The 21,617-nt window shown below is 36.9% G+C and overlaps 1 protein-coding gene across 2 annotated transcripts in view; it reads right to left on the bottom strand.

Annotated features, from left to right (window-relative positions):
• The window catches only part of LOC111084973 (UPF0489 protein C5orf22 homolog), an 83,336-nt gene that overhangs the window by 1,440 nt on the left and 60,279 nt on the right, over positions 1-21,617 (bottom strand). The window lies entirely within an intron of this gene.

The following is a 21,617-nucleotide window of genomic DNA, read 5'->3' on the forward strand; positions in this document are numbered from 1 at the left end:
TATATATATATATATGTGTGTGTGTGTGTTTCCCTGTAGAGTCTATAGCACTATCATATGCATTTCGCGCAAAACTACCTGAGGGGTATCTTCGTTACTATTCCCTAGGTTTGAAGGGATGGTCTAAAGGGAAGGCAGCAAGTCAAACTACTCATCGCTGACTCTTGGGCTTACGTTTTTTTTTTTTTTTTTACCAATGAATGGATTATAACACACCCACGACTGAAATGGCGAGCATGTTCGGTGATGGGATTCAATCCCATGACCCATAGATTGCGAGTTGAGTGTCCTAATCACCAGGCCATGTCAGACCTTTAAAATTGTAATCACCATGAAGAAAAGACATTTTCTTTCAAACTTCCCAAAATGTCCCAGTTTCAAGTAACTAAAGAAATATTAAAACACACATCTAAAAATACACTTAGCACTGGAACAGATGTTTAGATATAAATATATATAGCAGTGAAAGAGTGAAATAAACGTTATTGTATCAAAGGAAATATATAAACATTGCCGGTTATGAGTCTAAATCCAAAAAAAAAAAAGAGGTTAATTTTGATATAAAAATCTGTGTGATAAGATCCACGAGAAGATATAGCCATGTTTCTCTGTGAAGTCCACATACCATTTTATTGTCGCAAAAAAACGCACTCCGCACTCTGGGACCTGGATGCGCTAATGAGTTATTGTCAAATCCCACTATTCGGTCAAGTTAGAGTATCCCAAGAATAGGCAGTGAGTACTGTTGACTAGCTGACCTTTTGTGGCCAAGAATAGGCAGTGAGTACTGTTGACTAGCTGACCTTTTGTGGCTTTGAGGTAAATTTTTAAAAGTGAGTGTACTGCGTCCACCCCTCGATTCAGTGTTGAAACGTTCTGTGTTAGTTTAAGTACACTACTTCTCCCATCTTTTCTATTGAAACAAAAGATTAATGAACAAATAAAGTATACGGCTTATGAAAGAAAAGCTTACAACTAAAGGTGACATTAATTTAAAAACTTTTGTTTGTTTGCTTTTAGAGCGAATCCTCTTTGAGCTATCTGCTGTGTCCACCGTGGGGAATTTAACCCCACATTTTAGCGTTTTAAGTCCATGGACTTGCTGCTGCCACACCGGGGTGACAAACTTTACTAAATGTGCTATTGAATATCTTATAGCAATATAATAAGGTAATACAAAACTTGTTTTTTATTTTAATCTGAAGAACTTATGTAATCCCAGTGTTTATTATTTGTTTCACAACAAAGAAATTGGGGACTAAAGTTTCATCAAAAATGTTTTTCATTTAGTTTTATTAATGTAATTATCAAGCAATTCTTGAATAAATGGTATTAAAAGGTACGATGTACCATTTTTTTTTGTTAAATTATCACATGTACCATATAGAGAATTGTTATTACACAATGGACTATCTGTACTCTGAACACCGCGAGAAATTGAAATCCGGATTTTACCCTAACTTACGGAGGGGAAGAGGGACGCAAAGAGTTATTTATATATTGAGAAAAAAAAATCAGCAATTGGTATTCTTTGCGAAATAAAAGAACGAATTGATAAGTCACAACACTTAGTTTGATCTATCGATTTTTCTGTTCTCGTTGTTAATAGGATTATATTGGATCAATGGTTCGCTCACCTTGGCTGTCTAATTCTTGAAGCAGCTACTGAAATCTACATAGTGGATAAGAGGGAGCAGCAGGTTTTGTTTGTTTGTAATTAAGCACAAGGCTACACAATGGGCTATCTGTGCTATGCCCACCACGGGTATCGAAACCCTGATTCTAGCGTTGTAAGACCGCAGATATCCCGCTGTGCCACTGGGGTGGGGGGGGGGGGAAGCTGCAAGTCAAAAATCATTTGGTATAGTGTGTTCTGCGAAAAACGACGCAAAACTTAGAATTATTGAGACTCTTGTGTTATAAAGAAACTAAAACCAAAACTTAATGTTACTTGTTCATTGCTAGAAATGCTCTTGAAGATATAAAACAAGAGACTCGCTGTAATTTTACACAACAGCACTTGGATAGTGAACATGTAGGAACAGTAAGTATAAAAAGTTTTGGTTTAGTGTTTCAATAAATTAATGAAGAGCTTAGAGAGATTCTGCAATTTAAAAAAGAAAATTAACTAAAACTTGAACTTAATGTTTATCGCTCTAATATTCTTATCATAGTGCAGAAAACGTGGTATTGTGACTTAAATCGTTAATCATCAGTGTATGTTAAAAGTCTACTACGGTCGTTCCTGTCTTAAGTTCATTCACTTTCAGGTTCAAAGTGAAGACGTTCATCTTTTGATTTATCGTCGGTTTTCTGATGTCGTCAGCGGGAGAATCAAGGTTACGAAACTGAAACTAATCACGGTTAGAATAGTATGGAAAACTGATTAACGGTTAGTTGCCATATGACATCCTCTCAGACAATGGCAGGCATTAATTCTTGGGCCGGCGACTGTGAATACTGTGGAGTCCCAGAAGTGTTGCCAGTCGGTTTTTTCTCTACTATTCGAAGCGCCAGTGTTGACGTTTAGCTCCACGTTTTTAAGTTTCTCACTATCAGTTAGAAAATCAACGTTCGGTCAGATGAGTATCTTTCCTTTGAACCTAAAAGTGATCAAATTCAGGGACTATTATCTTCAATTGCACGTTGTGTTTTGTTACCACGAGCTCACTTAATAAGAAGTTATCGTTTCAACATGTAATTTTTTAGGAGGTGAGTGTGTTGCTATAATGTACCAAATTTAAAACCTAAGTATTACTTTTCCATTAAAAATGTAAGTAAATGGTAAAATAGTTGGCTTTCTCAAAAAAAAAGTTTACAATTGTTTAAGCTTGATCTTTCAATTAATGGTCGGAAGACAGACACTTTATGCTTGTATATTTCACCCCAAAATCATGCCGTATTGACATACAACTCAACAACAGTGTGAATGATTTAGACAAAAAAGTATTAAAAATAACCAAAGATCAGATACAGGTGAATACCCAGCCTGACTCATCCAAAGCCTGAGGATCTGCTGACTTCTGAAATAAACCGACAAATCTCAATGAACGTTTTTCTACATTCTGAATATTTATCGCAAAAACGTAATATACATCATAGTCTTGGTTTGTTTGTTTTTTGCATATTCGAACAAAGTTATTCACGAGCTATCTGAATTAGCCGTTTGACCGGATAGATTGATTTGTTCGTCGCCCTTATAATGCGCCCATAGCCCCAGAATTCAGGTACACCTTTTTATTTGTTTGTTTCTTTTGAAATTCGTGCAAAGCTACACGAGGGCTGTCTGCGCTAGCCGTCCCTAATTTAGCAGTGTAAGGCAGCTAGTCATCACCACCCACCGCCAACTCTTGGGCTACTCTTTTACCAACGAATAATGGGATTGACCGTCACATTATAACGTCCCCACGGCTGAAAGGGGGAGCATGTTTGGTGTGATGGGGATTCGAACCCACGGCCCCCAGACTGCGGGTCGAGCGCACTAACCACCTGGCCATGCCGGGCCCACTTTTTATTTATTTGAAGTAACGGGATGTAGGTCCATAGTCCAAACGCTAATTACTAGACCACGTTCGTCCCTATAGTTTTGGAAATTTATAGATAATTCAAGACTTTCGTGAATTTTAATTGATCCCTGAAAAATCATACTAAATTGGCATTAGTAGAAGAAATTAATTCGGTTTTTGTGTAAAGACAAATGTCAAACATACAACGACAACAAACATTATGTTAATAACACTACGTCATTTCCTTTTTGACGGAAATAACAGTGTGCATACACTCACGCACATGATACTTCAATGGAGTTTTGGAGTCGTTCCGGTTTGTTATTTCTATAATGACACATAAATAACATGACTCATATATCTTATAAAAAAATATTCAAAATACCTCACGACGACTAAAAATGGATTTTGAGCTGAGAAAAATCAATCACCTTCTGTACGGTGTTTTACTCAATCGTTTATCACAAATACATAACATTTTTGTGTAACACTTTTTAGAAAATGTGACAAAAGCTGTATTTTATGGTACATTCAAGACTCCAATCGGATCGGTGAGACAAACAACCCAGCCCTCCAGATGGCTTCAACAACAGTAACCACACCTTCAACAAAGTACTCTATTTCACACATATACTTCCAGAATCATTCATTATTGAAGGAATATTGGGAAAAAATCATTACATCCGGCTCCGCTACAAAACTTTTCAAAAGGTCCTTCTATATTTTGTAAACACCCGTTTAAAATTTGGGCTAATGTATGTATAACTTTTTCAAAAAAAAAATTCCGGCTCTGCTACAAAACTTTTCAAAAGGTCTTTCTACATTTTGTAAACACCCGTTTAAAATTTGGGCTAATGTATGTATAACTTTTTCAAAAAATTCCCTTCAAAAAGATTGTATCTCAAGAACAATGGATCCTACTCTCCACAAACTCTGCTTTGAAATATTACGATTCCAGACCAGCAGGTCTCACGTTTACACAAACTCTCATTTCAAAGGTACAGGCCACTGATGGTACTTCTCCATAAAAACAAAAGCAATAATCTCGCTGGGTGTTTCTTTTTGCCAACTGTGGCTCTTTAAAAGCAGTTGATTTAATCAGACCTCAGATTTAATTATTTGCAATTTAGAAGAATTCACGTTTTTTACACAGAAGTGTCCACGTTCCTCCTTTTATACCAAAATAATTCACAACTTCTGTTTGATACACATGCTATAAAAGTGTATTAGAGTTTCTGTTGTTATAGAAATAAAAATAAGTTAAGAAAAACAGCTCTCACTTCAATTAAATATTTAGTTTTACGGTGATAAACGGGTGTATGGTGTAAGTTAGTAATAACAATCTTGTGTTTTGTATGGTGTAAGTTAGTAATAACAATCTTGTGTTTTGTATGGTGTAAGTTAGTAATAACAACCTTCTGTTTTGTATGGTGTAAGTTAGTAATAACAATCTTGTGTTTTGTATGGTGTAATTTAGTAATAACAACCTTCTGTTTTGTATGGTAAAAGTTAGTAATAACAATCTTCTGTTTTGTATGGTAAAAGTTAGTAATAACAACCTTCTGTTTTGTATGGTAAAAGTTAGTAATAACAATCTTCTGTTTTGCACACTACAAGTTAGTAATAACAATCTTCTGTTTTGCACACTACAAGTTAGTAATAACAATCTTCCGTTTTGCACACTACAAGTTAGTAATAACAATCTTCTGTTTTGCACACTACAAGTTAGTAATAACAATCTTCTGTTTTGCACACTACAAGTTAGTAATAACAATCTTCTGTTTTGCACACTGCAAGTTAGTAATAACAATCTTCTCTTGACGTTTTTCGGGAATAGCCATATTGATAATGGATCGTGTTAGTGACCTAACTGCCGAACACATAATAATATGTACACATGGGTATACGACAAATTAACACTGTACGTGCTTTCTGACAACCAATTCATAAAGCTTACGTCACTGTCGTATAAACAGTTTAAAAAATAGAAATAAACCCAGTTAGGTAAGAATCAGCAGCACTTCATTCGAACGTCCCAGCATTACTCTAGTGTTTCAATATAAACCCAGTTAGGTAAGAATCAGCAGCACTTCATTCGAACGTCCCAGCATTACTCTAGTGTTTCAATATAACATAGTTTCGCTGAAAATTTTATGATTAAGTTCCTGTAAAAAAATGGTGAAGCACCACATGTGTAAAAGTTACACATCCATATCAGGTAACAAGAGTTAACAGAAAACAAACCTGCTTTCTAAGAGCATTAGAATTAATAATCACACCTACAAATTCTGCCACATAATCAAAACCTTGTCAACACCATCCTGCGGCTGACGATCGTGTAAACTTGTATACCATACAGCTGGCGCCATCTACTATCACTTTTATCAACTATTATTATACATACTAAAATCATAAGCCAACAGCTCCTAAGAATTACATTAAATTGAACAGCAACAACAAAGAACTCTTGGCCTTTGAGAAAGATAGCCGATTTTAATTATGGTACAATTAAGCCTAACGTCACAAATTAAGTCACTGTAAAATTTTAGTCGGTTTTGTATTTTTCTTTCTAGCCCTTTTTAATCGTGTTTTTGTTATATCACTGTGCTGATACTGCCCATGTTATAACATACGATAAAGCCTAATGTTACCCTCTGTCGTGAATGTTTCGGAGATATCTCACACAAATGATAATAAATATATGTTGATTCAAGAATGATCCTTTAGTATGTGATGTTAAGAAACCGCCAATACTAAATCTTGACGAAAGATCACGTAAGCCTGTAAAACATCACTTAATTAATACTTGAAACCGTCGGTACTTGGTGAAACTCCATAATTACAGAATTGAGGAAAAAACAAGACAATTGTACATTTCACAAATACATCATTCATTACGATCATGTTTTCGCCAGTAAAGGCACTGTACCTGATGATGTCTTTCCTGGGGAAGCCAAGGTCATAATAAATTATGTATTTATGAAACGTATAATTGTCTTGTTTTTCCTCAATTCTGTCATCACTTAATTCGTCACAACTACGTTACAGATAAGTGAAACTTGTGACACTGGCACATCAATTCGACAGTTCGCCTGGTTTTGTTTCTTTACATTGAATTTAACGATATTTTTACGAAAACCTAGAATATTCCTCTACTTTTTCTAAACTTCCAATACAGTAATGCTATACCAAGAAAACAAAACTCATTTTAAATACAAATTGTCATATAGGAAATTTTTCTAAACAGGAAGTTTGACAATTATTTCTAAGCAGCTCAACTTCACAGTTAATAGTCTGTTAGTTTGTGTAGCAAAATTAAGTTTTATATGTTGTTGTTTTATTTTTTCTGGGGGGGGGGTACAAACTTAGTAACTTTCAGGAAAAATTATTATAACACCTACGTTAACAGACGTCATCTTAGAGTGCAAAATGGCCACCATTAACAAAACATTTTGCACTACATATCTTGATTTCTATGGCCCCATTATTGGGGCAAGGATGATTGTCATGGTGGTCATCCTGAATTTCAAAATGGCCGCCTTATTCAATTTCAAAATGACAAGTATTATATTCTTATTGATAGTAATATTTTACCACCGCAACACCTACGAACAATCTTCTAACAACTATATATACCCTCACTATCAGATTCAAGGTTTCCAAAAGTAAGAGCATTCATTCATCATCAATTTCAAATTACTAATGATGTGTAAAATAGTTAACAGTTCTAAATTTAATTTCAAAATGTTACTAAAACGACAGCATGAAATCAACATGACTTCAGAAATCAACAAATGAGGTCTGAGGAATATTAGATTTATAATTTCAAACACTGTTTGTTTGTTTGGTTGGGTGATTTGAAACAAAGCCACATTGGGCTATCTACTATGTCAACGCGGGGAATCGAACCCCGGATTTTAGCGTTATAAGTTTGTAGACATACCGCTGTCCCATCGGGGGGCAATTTCAAAAGAATTGACCCCTTAAAGTCACCATATAGGTAAAGACTTCCAGAAAGCGCTAGTAATAGATGAAAGTTATCTGTGAGAAACACGTGCTTCTGACTAAAGGAAAGTTTCTGCAGTGACATCAATAATCAAATGCTGATATGAGTGATAAGCCTAGCTGAGCCACAGACTAGCCGAGTTGGTGAAATGTAATTTCCATCAATTTTATTTATGTCATAATATAATTAGGGTAAGGATTTATAACATTATCTATTTTAACACCATTATTTTTTGTGTTGGAAGACCGTACCCAAAAGTACATACCGCTTCCAGAACCTGAGAGACTATAACGTAAAATACGCTAACAAAAACTAACGTAACCATCGTGATTCAGTCGTGTAAAATACGTAACACGTCATTGTATCGTGAATTATTCTTTTGGAACTCGTGACACATTACTAAGGTAACCATTGCGGCTCATTCGTGTGACACATTATGTTGCTATGACGCTTCATCAATAATCGAATATAAATATCTTATTAGGCATTTGGGTTTCACTAACATCTTATGCCATAATTCTCCTTTATTTAGACAAACAAGAGCAACAAGTATGTTTATTTCTTGCTTTTGAAGTTCATATGTCACGGTATGTTGTATTCTACAGAATGCATAATTCTTCTGGTAATTCGTGGCACGTGTACGTGTTACTGACGTCACGACACTATTTATTTGTTTGTTTGTTTAGAATTTCGCGCAAAGCTACACGAGGGCTATCTGCGCTAGCTGTTCGTAATTTAGCAGTGTAAGACTAGAGGGAAGGCAGCTAGTCATCACCACCCACCGCCAACTCTTGGGCTACTCTTTTACCAACGAATAGTGGCATTGACCGTCACATTATAACGCCCTCACGGCTGAAAGGGCGAGCATGTTTGGTGTGACGGGGATTGCGAGTCGAGTGCCTTAACCATCTGGCCATGCCGGGCCATTCACGACACTACAAATTGCAATGTTAAGCTTCCCTTATGTGACGTCGTTTTAGTGTTTACTGACTGACTGACACAGACTATACAATACTGTATAGTGGTGCGAGTGATTAAAACAGGTAACCCCTCAAGGCGGCATTCGGCCAAATTACAATATTTCTAATACAACTCGACTATTCATATGTTTGGAATCTGGTCCTGATAGTGCAACCAAATCCATACACTGATACAATGTTATTGGTAAGTATTTTATAAAGTTATTGAGTTGTTGTACGCAACCCACCAATTAAAAATCAGTTAAAAAAGCCAATTTCACACAAAAACAGCATTAACGAATGGATGAAACAATGACGTAAAATTATACCCCATAGATCGAAACGAAAACAGGCGAATCACGTCTCTTTCATTCAAAGATATCCCTAACATGTCTAGCATAGCCAGGTGGTTAGGGCGCTCGACTTGTAACCTGCGAATCGCGGGTTCGAATCTTCGTCCTTTCAGCCGTGGGAGCGTTGGCGATGGGAGGTGTTAACTGGCTGACTTTCCTCTAGTCTTTCACTGCTAAATTAGGGACGATTAGCGCAGATAGCCCTCGTGTAGCTTTGGGCGAAATTCAAAATAAACCAAACCATTACTAGAGCAGAAACACCTCGTGAAGCTTTGCGCGAAATTCAAAACATGTCGAGCGGTTCTTATACAACTTTTAGCAACAACGGTTTCTTCCTTCGTTTATCCTCGAATGTTCAAGTGCATTTCTGGTAAGGATCGAAGTCAGTAAGGGTCTAAAATGGCCTATATTGAATTTGATTATGCCATCTTACATCCGTATAACATACGATCACTAGTTATTTGATCCTATAAATGCTAACGGAAATATATATTTGTTAATTAATTCCGTAATAAAAAATAGAACACATTGTATTAACAACTGTTATATATTAGCTCATATGGTAATAGATAGAAGTACATACATCATCGTATTTCTTTTTTATGGTTCATACCTAATGTGTGTTATTTTCATGTACTCTGCCGAGCACCCAAAACAACACACGGTTTTCTCGTTCAGTTACCTGCATCACGCACATATTTTCGTCAAGTCAAGCCTATTCCTGATACGCTACATCAAGCACATGCTGCAAGTCTGGTGTTGGAATGTGCAGATACATACATATCTTGGTGAAGGTGGGTACAGAATCCCACTATTTTTTCCCTAAGCAATGCTGGCAATACCAACCACATACACTGGATTATCAAATGATACTGACTTACACGGTAAGCAGACCTTTGTGGTCACACGCCGTGTTTGGAGTTTGATTCTTAGTAGTTTACAGTCGTGCTTGGTATGGAACAAAAAGAAACTTCTAGTGTCTGAAAGATGTATGCGACTTTGTCAGTTTGAATCGATAAATATCAAACAGTAAATCACGAAGGTAGCTCTAAGAAACAGCAGGGAAACCCCAAGCAACACGCTGCGAAGCTAGTTTCTTCTGCAACTTATTTGCTGGAATGAAAGTGACAGAATCTTCTGTGAATTATTTCCTCTTCCTCCTGTGTTATTTAGTAGCGTTCATAGTGCATTGTACAATACAAACAATCCTTACAAAATATTCAGTGTAAAAGATTTACGACTTATGGTCGATTTTACGCCATGTTTTTCATTTTTAATTGCTCCCATTCATAGACTCAACTTATCATCTAACCTTAGTTACCATTCTGGAATGGTATTCCTCCTAATAAATAAAAAAGATATTTTAAAGAAATGTAATGTTCGTGTTAAACTGTTAAAAAATATTTTAATTTTCTACAAGAATTCTTCGCAATCAAAGACTTCGATCGACAATAAATCTCATTTTGGAATGCATTCGTTAACAAGTCTTAAGTTGTCCATTGTTAGTGGACATCATACATTTTAAAGTGAAAATGTGATTGTTCTTGCCATCAACAATATAGGACCTCAAAATACTAGTTAGAAGTAACAATTTTCATCTCTCTCTCTATGTACCACATCAAAACAGGACGATGGTCACCATGGTCCTCCACAGATCTCTCTCTCTATGTACCATATCCAAACAGGACGATGGTCACCATGGTTCTCCACAGATCTCTCTCTATGTACCATATCCAAACAGGACGATGGTCACCATGGTCCTCCACAGATCTCTCTCTATGTACAGTATCCAAACAGGACGATGGTGACCATGGTCCTCCACAGATCTCTCTCTATGTACAGTATCCAAACAGGACGATGGTGACCATGGTCCTCCACAGATCTCTCTTCATGTACCATATTCAAACAGGACGGTGGTGACCATGGTCCTCCACAGATTTCTCTCTATGTACAGTATCCAAACAGGACAATGGTGGCCATGGCCCTTCACAGATCTTTTCTCCTTGAGGCACAAAGAATATCCATTTAAATAGACACTTGACATAAGTCAACATCCGTCTTCCACGGTCTTTCCTTCCTTCAATCTTTCCAGTTACGATCAGGTTTTCAATTTCTTCTTTCCTCGTAACGTGTCCGAGAAACTCCAACTGTCTCTTTCTGATGTTAGTCAGCAGCTTCTGCCTGCAACCTGCTCTTGACAAAATATCTTGATTTGAAGTATAACTTGTCTAACGTACCTTCAAGATGCGCCTTAAAAACCACAACTCAATTGCTTCAATTCTCTTTTCCATACTTGGCGATATTGTCCAACATTCTAATGCATACACAAGATGCATAGGTATAACACAGCAATCCTAAATGCTTAATTAATTTGTCAGTATATTTTTCATTTCCAAAAATGCGTCTTTTGCCAACTCTATTCACTATTTTATTTCATGATCACATTTACCATCTGATGTTATTCAGCTTCTTAAGTAGTTGAATTGATCGATCTACCTTATCTGTTCCTTATCTACTTTAACAATGCATACAGGAATGATCTTCTTTGTAATTACTACACATTCTGTTTCCTACAGTTAATACTTAAGCCCTTCTTCTCACTTTTACTACAAAATTGTGAAAAGACACACCCTTGCTTCACACCCATCAATATCCAGTTCTTTCAACACTTTCATTAACTCTACATCCTTGACTCTATCAAAATCTGTGGTATAATCAATAAAACACAAGAAAAGGTCCTTCTTCATCTCATTGTCCTTTCCAAAAGCATTCATACCATGAAGATAGCATTTCTTTTACCACGATATTCAATAAAACCATATTGAATTTTTGCAATATCCTGTCTTATTTTGCTTCTAGCTCTCATCATCAACACCTTTAATAGGATCTTTGTCACATGGCTCATTAAACTGGTGGTTCGATGGTGTTCACATTCAATGGCTTCAAGCCTTTTGGGGAGTGCAATAAAGATCAATTTACTGAGATCCTCAGGTATTTCACCATTTTCATTAATCTATTGATAAGAGTGGTTAACTTTTCTATACCAAATTCTTCTTGTTTGGTCCACTGCATATTCATCTGGACCCTGTAGTTTTATTAGTTTTCATTCTGTTGATAAATGTTCATACTTCTGACCTTAAAATTTTCAACCCGTCCATGTTCTTTTTCATTAATAGATGGCTTTTCTTCACGACTGTTGTGGAATAAATCTTCAATACATTTTGTCTATCTTTTCAATACTTGTTTTTGTTCCATAATTATATCACCATTCTTAGCTTTTATACACCCACTAGCAGTGTATCATCCTTTATCTTTGATATTCCTATACATTAATGTAACAGCTTTATCCTTTTGTTCTTTTATTTACATACATTTTTCATTAAGCCATTTTTTTCCTTTTCTTCATTGTACATTGATTGAATTATTTTGTCAAGTTTCTCAAACTCTTCCGTATAACGGGTTTTCATCTTCTTTCTATCTTCCATGAGTTCAAGGATTTCCTCCGTTATCCATATCTGTTTCCAAAAATCAACACTGGCTTCAAAAAGGCACGTTTCTAGATCAGAAACCGTAATTGCTATCCTTCTCGATGTGAAAGTAAGAGTAGCTATACCTAGATCATCTACAAACAGCTCCTTTAAAGTTGTCTTTCGTGATTCGAAATGGACATATTTTTTTTTATGTGTATTAGATATTGTGTCACAAAGTTATCCATCAGAGCTTTTCTGGCACCACTGATTGCTGTTGCAACTCAGGTAACATCAACAATCTGGAATACGGAGTATGATACCCTCAGAGGCATGTCAGCTCTTAGCTTTGCTACGAGCAATGCCAGACAAGTTTGGAGTATGGAACAGTAGGAAGTGTGTATATCGCCGGGCATGAAGTAGCCCGATACAACTAATCTTTTGGAAATTCCAGTGAGTTTGTAATCGTCACCTGCTACAGGATTTTTTTGAAATTTAAGCTTTGCACTTATTAGTGATAACTATCTCACACTTACTGTATTATGTCAGGTCTGTTCTACTGAACTGCGATACATCAAATGTCATATGAGAATGGTGCAGTTCATTTTACAGCACACACATTTACCAGAAATTGACTCTTACAACTACTACTACCAAGTGGTATACAAACGGATAATCCGTGCAATAACACTGACAGCTATCTTCGTAGTGCTTTCTTTGTTATTACATTAAAAAAAACATTGTTGTGGGAAACTTGTTCTAGGTATCCGCAATTTGGTGCTTTTCCTATTTATATTCAACCCTCAGTGGATATCTGTTCATCCTCAGTTTTCTCATGTTTACCCCTTTTGCTCTTAAGAAAGACCATTCTGCACCCACAATATATGTTGTTTTATGCTGACACTATCTATCCTGCTTGTTTTATCACACGAGACAGTACGTCTGGATTTCTGTCTTCATCTAAAACTACATAGTCTCGTTTTGTACTCAAAAATATCTTACATAAGATTCACTTGCGTTTTATGGGTCTTTGTATTCTGATCAGGGTTGCGTTTTTAGCATATACAGCACTGTGTTTCTCCACAGACCTCTTCACAGTGTTCTACAGTTTCCATCGTGAACAATAGAACAACTTCAGGATGTCTACAGCAATGTCTACACCTCCAAAAGTTAATCATGCAGAAGGTTATCCCCTTACTCTATGAATATTATTTCAGGGTCGCAGCTCAAAAGGGGCGACTGGCCATCAAAAGAGGCTTCAGAGAGGCTGTCTTTGCTCTAACAGTCACGAGACAAACATCACTGACTCCCTGTTTCAATCAAATGGAAAAAGAAGTGACCGCCCTTATAACAAGTAATAAGTATAACTTTCTGGAAGTAAACAGAACCCAACCGGGCCACTAACATAAATATATTTTTTTTTTTTTTTACAAAGCGAAGCAGCGCGCCAATTCCCAATGTGGATACGGTTGGTGTTGCGTATATTTACATTCGGAGTATCGAGAGACCAAGTTCCATTTTACATTCGGAGTATCGGGAGACCAAGTTCCATTTTACATTCGGAGTATCGGGAGACCATATTCCATTTTACATTCGGAGTATCGGGAGACCAAGTTCCATGGAGAAAAAAGCTGAATATTGTCAAAAACTAACGATTCCATTCGAACAACATTCCCTACGTGCATCAGTTCCATACTCCAAATTAGGTTATGTAGTTTCCTCTGTACCCGTTGTGTTGAGAGACAACTCTGGGGCAAATTACCAAGAACGTGAACAACGTGCCTTTTCACTGCTACCTATAATACATCACATGCTCAAGATTACCAACAGTCGTTAAGTCACGCTTCCATCATGTTGTATTCTGTGATGCCGTGGGCCATTTCAAGCCGTAATGACATCCATAATTTTCACCACGCTAACACTCAGTTTGACATTATGTTGCATTTTGCAATAAACATTGGGTAACTTTATGTAAATCACATTTCAGGACTGTTTAAAAACCTTCGGCTAAAGTAGCAAATAATTTCACTTGAAATTCATAGATTGGTCCAGACTTTAATTTATATTTAGTTAAAACATGAAGATATTGAGCAAATAAGGCTCTTTATTAAATTATTTTTAAACTGAAAAATATGTACCAAAGTTTTCTATGTAACAAATTACCGTGTTAGTTAGAACCTGAATAATGACAAATGTGTTTAATTAGTGGAATTCTAGTCATTTATCACAGAGAATCTCTGAACAAGAAAAAGACAACCGTTTTTGACTTATAAAAAAAAAAGTATCATAATAATACGTAGACCCTAACCAGCTATGGAGACTTAAGATAAGAAACAGCGCTATGTGCTACAGGTCACGTGAGTGATTTAATTTAGTGACTGAGGTTGGTGACAAATCGGTCCGGTATTTGGTTTCTTAGAAAACGTGTTTCTAAAGTGTGGATGTGATAAGCTAAGGCTATAAACGAATCTTAGTCATTAGGCTTAATTAAGGTAGCGAAATTTTGTTCATTTGCAATTTTTACTATACTAATTATCTTATTTTTTTGCTATCCAGTTTCACTTGGTTGTCTAAACAATTCTAATTTAACAACAACAAAAAATCGGTTCATGGATATATATCACTTCTGTACTCGGATGAACCTCAGGTTTTCAAAGGAGTGATTAGTTGATATACAAAGGTTTGTTTTGTTTTAGCGTAAAGTTACACAATAAACTATCTGGTAAGTGAATCCCGGATCCGTAAACATACTGCTGTTCCACTGGGGGACTTCTACTAAGGTAAACATGAAAGAAAAAGACGACTTGAAAATGATTTGTTTTGTTTTCGGGTGGTTCAGTGTAACGTAACACCCAGAAGAATTTATGTACATCAGCAGTAAAGAATATGATATTTTCCCAATACCTTATTATTTGTCCTTATACAAACCATGGCTTTTGTAGCTATGCAAGAAACCTCGTAGTAAGTTGTTATCAGTGTACTTCAATTTACACGCTGGACTATTTTGTTGAGGGTATGAATTTGTTTATTATACAGTTACTCGCGTTGATATTCTATGCTTTCAACATAGATCAGCCAACAAGCAAACATTTAGAGATCTCAGAAATTTCTACTCTTTTATTTTCCCCCCCAATAATCGTCAGTTGCGCGCGAAAAAGAGACGAGGATATGATAATATTTAAAACTAAAACAATAAATCTGACATAATGTAATCACACCATTCTGTTACATAAATAAGAACAATAATATCTGTGCCTCAAATTGAAAAAAATATCTTTAATAAGAAACCATGTTTATTTCAATTGATATTTATTGTAAGTAATCAAATATATATATAAGCTGCATACTCAACAACACATCAGTAAGTTTGAAGGCTTATAACTCAGGGTTCGAACTGTGCTGAACATAGCTCAGACAGTGTTTGAACTTAACAAACAATACATTTATTTACCTATAAAGTTGTTGTTTGTTTGTTTTTAATTATGCACAAAGCTACACAAGGACTATCTGTGCTCTGCCCACCACGGGTATCGAAACCCGGTTTCTAGCGTTGTAAGTCCGCAGACATACCGCTGTGCCACTGGGGGGCTGTTGTTTGTTACTAAGCGCAAAACTACACAAAAAAACTATCTGTGCTCTGTCCACTATGGGTATCGAAACCCGGTTTCTAACGGTATAAGTTCGCAGACACAGCGACATATAAATCGTAGGCTAAAATGGCTAATCAGTGGAGAACTTGTATACTCTACGAAACTCATGGGACGATGAAATAGAGTGGAACAGCCATAGAATTCGCCAGCACTCCATTCGATGGGTATATATTTTCCTTTGGATACAAATTGGGTGTATTTGTTATGCGTCTTGTCCAAAAACCTGGCAGAAATGATGGGAGACGTTAAACCTGAATAATAACGAACTCCAGATATCCTTAACGAGGTTATAATGTTCTGAATACACCGTATTCACTTATGTTCTGCTCTTGCGGATTCTAATTTGCACATCTGCTTATTAAGAATAAGGAAGCTGTGCAACATCCCAAGATGCATCATTTCCGGCCCATCATACATATTCACTACGTAATATACATTAAAAGAAACATCACACACCTTGAAAGCTCATTCCTTACATATAAGCAAGCCTTTTAATTGTCGGGTGTGTTTCTGTACATCAGCGTCATAAATCAGTTTGCTGATCCCATTAAATTTTACTGTGACCTTGTTAGTCTAGATTCGGGTATCAATAATCAACATATGCCATATTATTTGGGCTTGGTAACTTTACGTCATTACCTGTCCGCTACGAAGGCTGTTCGATGTCCACATGATTTGATTCACATAGGAAATATCATGCTGCAGCCTAAGCCTAAGTTTTATTACAGTATATAAATTATTTAGCAGTGTAATTTAGCTGTGTAAGACTAGAGGGAAGGCAGCTAGTCATCACCACCCACCGCCAACTCTTGGGCTACTCTTTTACCAACGAATAGTGGGATTGACCGTCACATTATAACGCCCCCACGGCTGAAAGGATGAGCATGTTTGGCGGGACGGGGATTCGAACCCGCGACCCTCAGATTGCGAGTCGAGCGCCCTAATCACCTGGCCATGCCGGGCCGTGTAAGAAGTATGAACTATAGTCAACCAAAGAGAAGCAAACAACTTGTATTCTTGTTCATTTGTTACCAGAAAATATGTTGACGACCGAAGAAAAAATATAATGAAACTCTGTCATTCCAACACTGATTTTTATTTAAGATATGAGTCTCAAACATAATCTACAACTTAAATTTAACTAGCTCTACTCGAAACCAAAATCATGATATAGACATGGTGTAACATCTGCTGTCTAGTGTGATTTTTATCACAAAGCGCAGATGTTAAATAGCGCCCATGTATTAGATGTTTATGTTGTACACACTCAAGATCACACCCACTTTGGACCACTGTTTAACACTGATTAGGCCAGGAGGAGCTTCAGATACTATCATTAGGTAAAGTGGGATTAAAGCTTTTATCAAGATACGGTAAAATTCACTTCTTTTGAATTTGTACGCCAAAAATGTAAAAGTCACTATCATTCTGTATTCAAAATGCCACAACATCGGAAAAACGTATTCAAATACTGAGAAACAAATGTACATTATGGGGCATAAGTAAATATACTTGTATTGTAAGCCACAGTTTTCTTCCAAACGTCTAGTTAAGTAATTGTAGTTGTTCTGCTAACTTTTATTTACAAAGTAAATTGTTGTTGAGTTAGCGCCCCCAGTTGTGCAGAAAAGAGGGTTGGAAGGAGTTACTCATAATTGACAGAAAGGAGGGGTTGGAAGGAGTTACCCATAATTGACAAAAAGGAGGGGTGGAAAGAATTACCCATAATTGACAGAAAAGAGGGGTTGAAGGAGTTACCCATAATTGACGGAAAGGAGGAGTTTTCCATACTTGACAGAAAAGAGGGGTTTAAAGGAGTTACCCATAATTGACGGAAAGGAGGAGTTTTCCATACTTGACAGAAAAGAGGGGTTTAAAGGAGTTACCCATAATTGACGGAAAGGAGGAGTTGGAAAGAGTTTCCCATAATTGACATAAAGGAGGAGTTGGAAGGAGTTTCCCATAATTGACGAAAATAGGAGTTGGAAAGAGTTTCCCATAATTGACGGAAAGGAGGAGTTGGAAGGAGTTTCCCATAATTGACAGAGAAGAGGAGTTGGAAGGACTTACCCATAATTGACAGAAAAGAGGGGTTTAAAGGAGTTTCCCATAATTGACGGAAAATAGGAGTTGGAAGGAGTTTCCCATACTTGACAGAAAAGAGGGGTTTAAAGGAGTTTCCCATAATTGACGGAAAGGAGGAGTTGGAAGGAGTTTCCCATAATTGACATAAAGGAGGTGTTGGAAGGAGTTTCCCATAATTGACGGAAAGGAGGAGTTGGAAAGAGTTTCCCATAATTGACGGAAAGGAGGAGTTGGAAGGAGTTTCACATAATTGACATAAAGGAGGAGTTGGAAGGAGTTCGCATAATTGACAGAGAAGAGGAGTTGGAAGGACTTACCCATAATTAAAAAAAAGAGAAATATTGCTCTTTTTTTTTCTTTATTATTCTTAAGCACAAAACTACACAATGGGCTATCTGTGCTCTGCTCACCACGGGTATCAAAATCTGTTTTCTAGCGTTGTAAGTCTGGTGGGCTGGGGGGAGCAGACAAATGCTGAGCGAGATCATATGCAAAATGGCTTTTCATTTACTATTATCTTAAACTTAACGATAAGAGTTACCAGAAAGATTCCCATTTCACATTTATAATTAACTTTGATCTTGCCTAATCACTCGCTGTTAGTTTGGAAAACCTAAACAAAAATATAACAGCAGTATGGGGCATAAGAAAACAAGCTAACAACAGAATTATCAAATTTGCATTACTGGTTGGAATCAAAACCTCTCTTTTCAATCTTTTACCTGAGGAAGTTGTAAAGTCATAAACATTTGTTTCATATAATTGTAATGCCAAACGCATTGACTTAAAAAGTACTCGTCTAAAACGTAGTAAACGTTCTGGTTTCTGTTCAGTTCATTGATTGTTCAGATTATAACCGTAGGCAACAATGTTTTCACTTACTATAAATGACCTGTTCTTAATATGTAATCTGTCTAAGGTGCCTGGTTCACGTCTGTTGCTTAGGTTCCAACTGATGTGCTAAGGTCCAGTGGTGACCTTTGTGATCTGTATAATGTGCCTGGTTAATGTCTGTTGCCTAGATCCCAACTAATGTGCTAAGGTCCAGTGGTGACCTTTGTAATCTGTATAATGCCTAGATCCCAACTGATGTGCTAAGGTCCAGTGGTGACCTTTGTAATCTGTATAATGTGCCTGGTTCATGTCTGTTGCCTTGATCCCAACTGATGTGTTAAGGTCCAGTGGTGACCTTTGTAATCTGTATAACGTGCCTAGATCCCAATTGGTGTGCTAAGGTCCAGTGGTGACCTATGTAATTTGTATAATGTGCCTGGTTCATGTCTGTTGTCTAGATCCCAACTGATGTGTTAAGGGCCAGTGGTGACCTATGTAATTTGTATAATGTGCCTGGTTCATGTCTATTGCCTAGATCCCAACTGATGTGCTACGGTCCAGTGGTGACCTTTGTAATCTATATAACGTGCCTAGATCCCAATTGGTGTGCTAAGGTCCAGTGGTGACCTATGTACCTGGTTCATGTCTGTTGCCTTGATCCCAACTGATGTGTTAAGGTCCAGTGGTGACCTTTGTAATCTGTATAATGTGCCTGGTTCATATCTGTTGCCTAGGTTCCAACTGATGTGTTAAGGTCCAGTGGTGACCTTTGTAATCTGTATAATGTGCCTGGTTCATGTCTGTTGCCTAGATCCCAACTGATGTGTTAAGGTCCAGTGGTGACCTTTGTAATCTGTATAATGTGCCTGGTTCATGTCTGTTGACGGAATAGAAAACAAAAAACATCTGAGATCGGTTAAACACTGGAGCTCGGAGTTACACTGTCAACCGTTCTTGCCAGGATAGAGTGAGACTGTACATCGACACAAGCTTCGATTTCACATTGAAAGTAAATTTTGTTTAAATATTCATAAGGTGCTGGGAGTATCACACTATATTTATATTAAAGCAAGACAACCTTGGGCTGGAAAAGGCTGCGAAATACTGGCTTAGAGCAAAGCTGTAGAAACACACGCTGGATGGCAACATTACATTAAATACATCAGCGCATCTGCAATCATGTAAAATGAACAAAACTTTAGTTTACAACAAAACAGTGCCCGACGAAATACGAAGGAGACAAAAAAAATCTATTAAAACTCAACGAATAAATTATTATATTAACACAAACACTCCATCATTTTCGCCACGAAGATTCGTTACTCCGGTGCATTCTTAACGAGAAACGAATAAAATATCAAACAACCGATGATGTAAAATATTCCTCATTATCATTATACGACTTTGCAATTACGTTCGACACCTTGTGCTTTAATCCGTCATAATCTACATAAACAAATTTCGTTAGATCTGTCTACGTTACCGCGGTTCTTTTCGGCTGACACGGGCATGCTTATGTCACGAAGGGGGGTTTCGTAAAGCCAGGTGGCGGCCACAGACCTAAGGAAAACTTACTGTCCTAGGGGGCAAGTGGTGAACTGAAATGACGGGGTGCCATGCGAGAAACACGAACGCGTACATAAAAAAATAGCTTTGGGATCTAGTGAGCACCAACTACATACTATTCTGAAAGCACGTGCCAGGGGTCAAAAGGCAATGCTTTACACCTACTAGTTTTCCTGTTGACTCGAGGTTGACCCTTTTTCTCGAGCTATGCACAGTTTATCAACCCTGCTTCAAAACAAAACTGACGATTTTTGAAATATATCTATTAGAATCCTAAAAACTAATATGGAAATTGAATAAAATAAAGAACAGTCATACTGTGTTGAAATCACAGCGTTGTGTAAATACAAATTAAAAGTTTGAAAGGGAAAAGCTACTCAAGTACATACGATGTAGATTCCTCTCCCATTTTTGAGGAATATGAATTATGGATACCGCAAATGTATTGTGACACACGATGAAAATTAATAGTTTTACATTTTTGAACTTGCAAAGTTCTAAAATGATGTGTTTCAGGAGGGTGTCACAACATCCAAACGAGTTACACGTATGGTTATTATTATTAAACTGTTAGTTCTGTTTATGTATAAAGTAACGCAGTATTTCACGGGAGTGTCACGACATTCATGACAGTTATACATATGTACTGTTCTTAAACTGCTAGTTCAGTTTTTGTCAAAATAACGCAGTGTCTCAGGGGAGTGTCACGACATTCATGACAGTTATACATATGTACTGTTCTTAAACTGCTAGTTCAGTTTTTGTCAAAATAACGCAGTGTCTCAGGGGAGTGTCACGGCATCCAAACAGCTCACATGTTTGCTATTAAACTGTTACTTCAGTTTATGTACAAGTAATGCTATGTCTCGTGAGTGTCACGGCATCTAAAACGCTCACATATTTGTTATTAAACTCTTAGTTCTGTTTATGTACAAGTAATGCTATGCCTCGGGAGTGTCACGGCATCTAAAAAGCTCACTTATGTATTATTAAACTCTTAGTTCAGTTTATGTACAAGTAATGCCATGTCTCAGGGGAGTGTCACGACATCCAAACAGGCAATACATATGTATATTGTTATTAAACTGTTAGTTTTGTTTATGTACAAGTAACATAGTGTCTATGGTGAGTATCACAATATCCAAACAATATTCGACTTTGGTTACAGTTGTCGTCACTGTGTCGTGTTAA

The sequence above is a fragment of the Limulus polyphemus genome, unplaced genomic scaffold (assembly GCF_000517525.1).
Source record: "Limulus polyphemus unplaced genomic scaffold, Limulus_polyphemus-2.1.2 Scaffold187, whole genome shotgun sequence".
NCBI classification, from domain to species: Eukaryota; Metazoa; Arthropoda; class Merostomata; order Xiphosura; family Limulidae; genus Limulus; species Limulus polyphemus.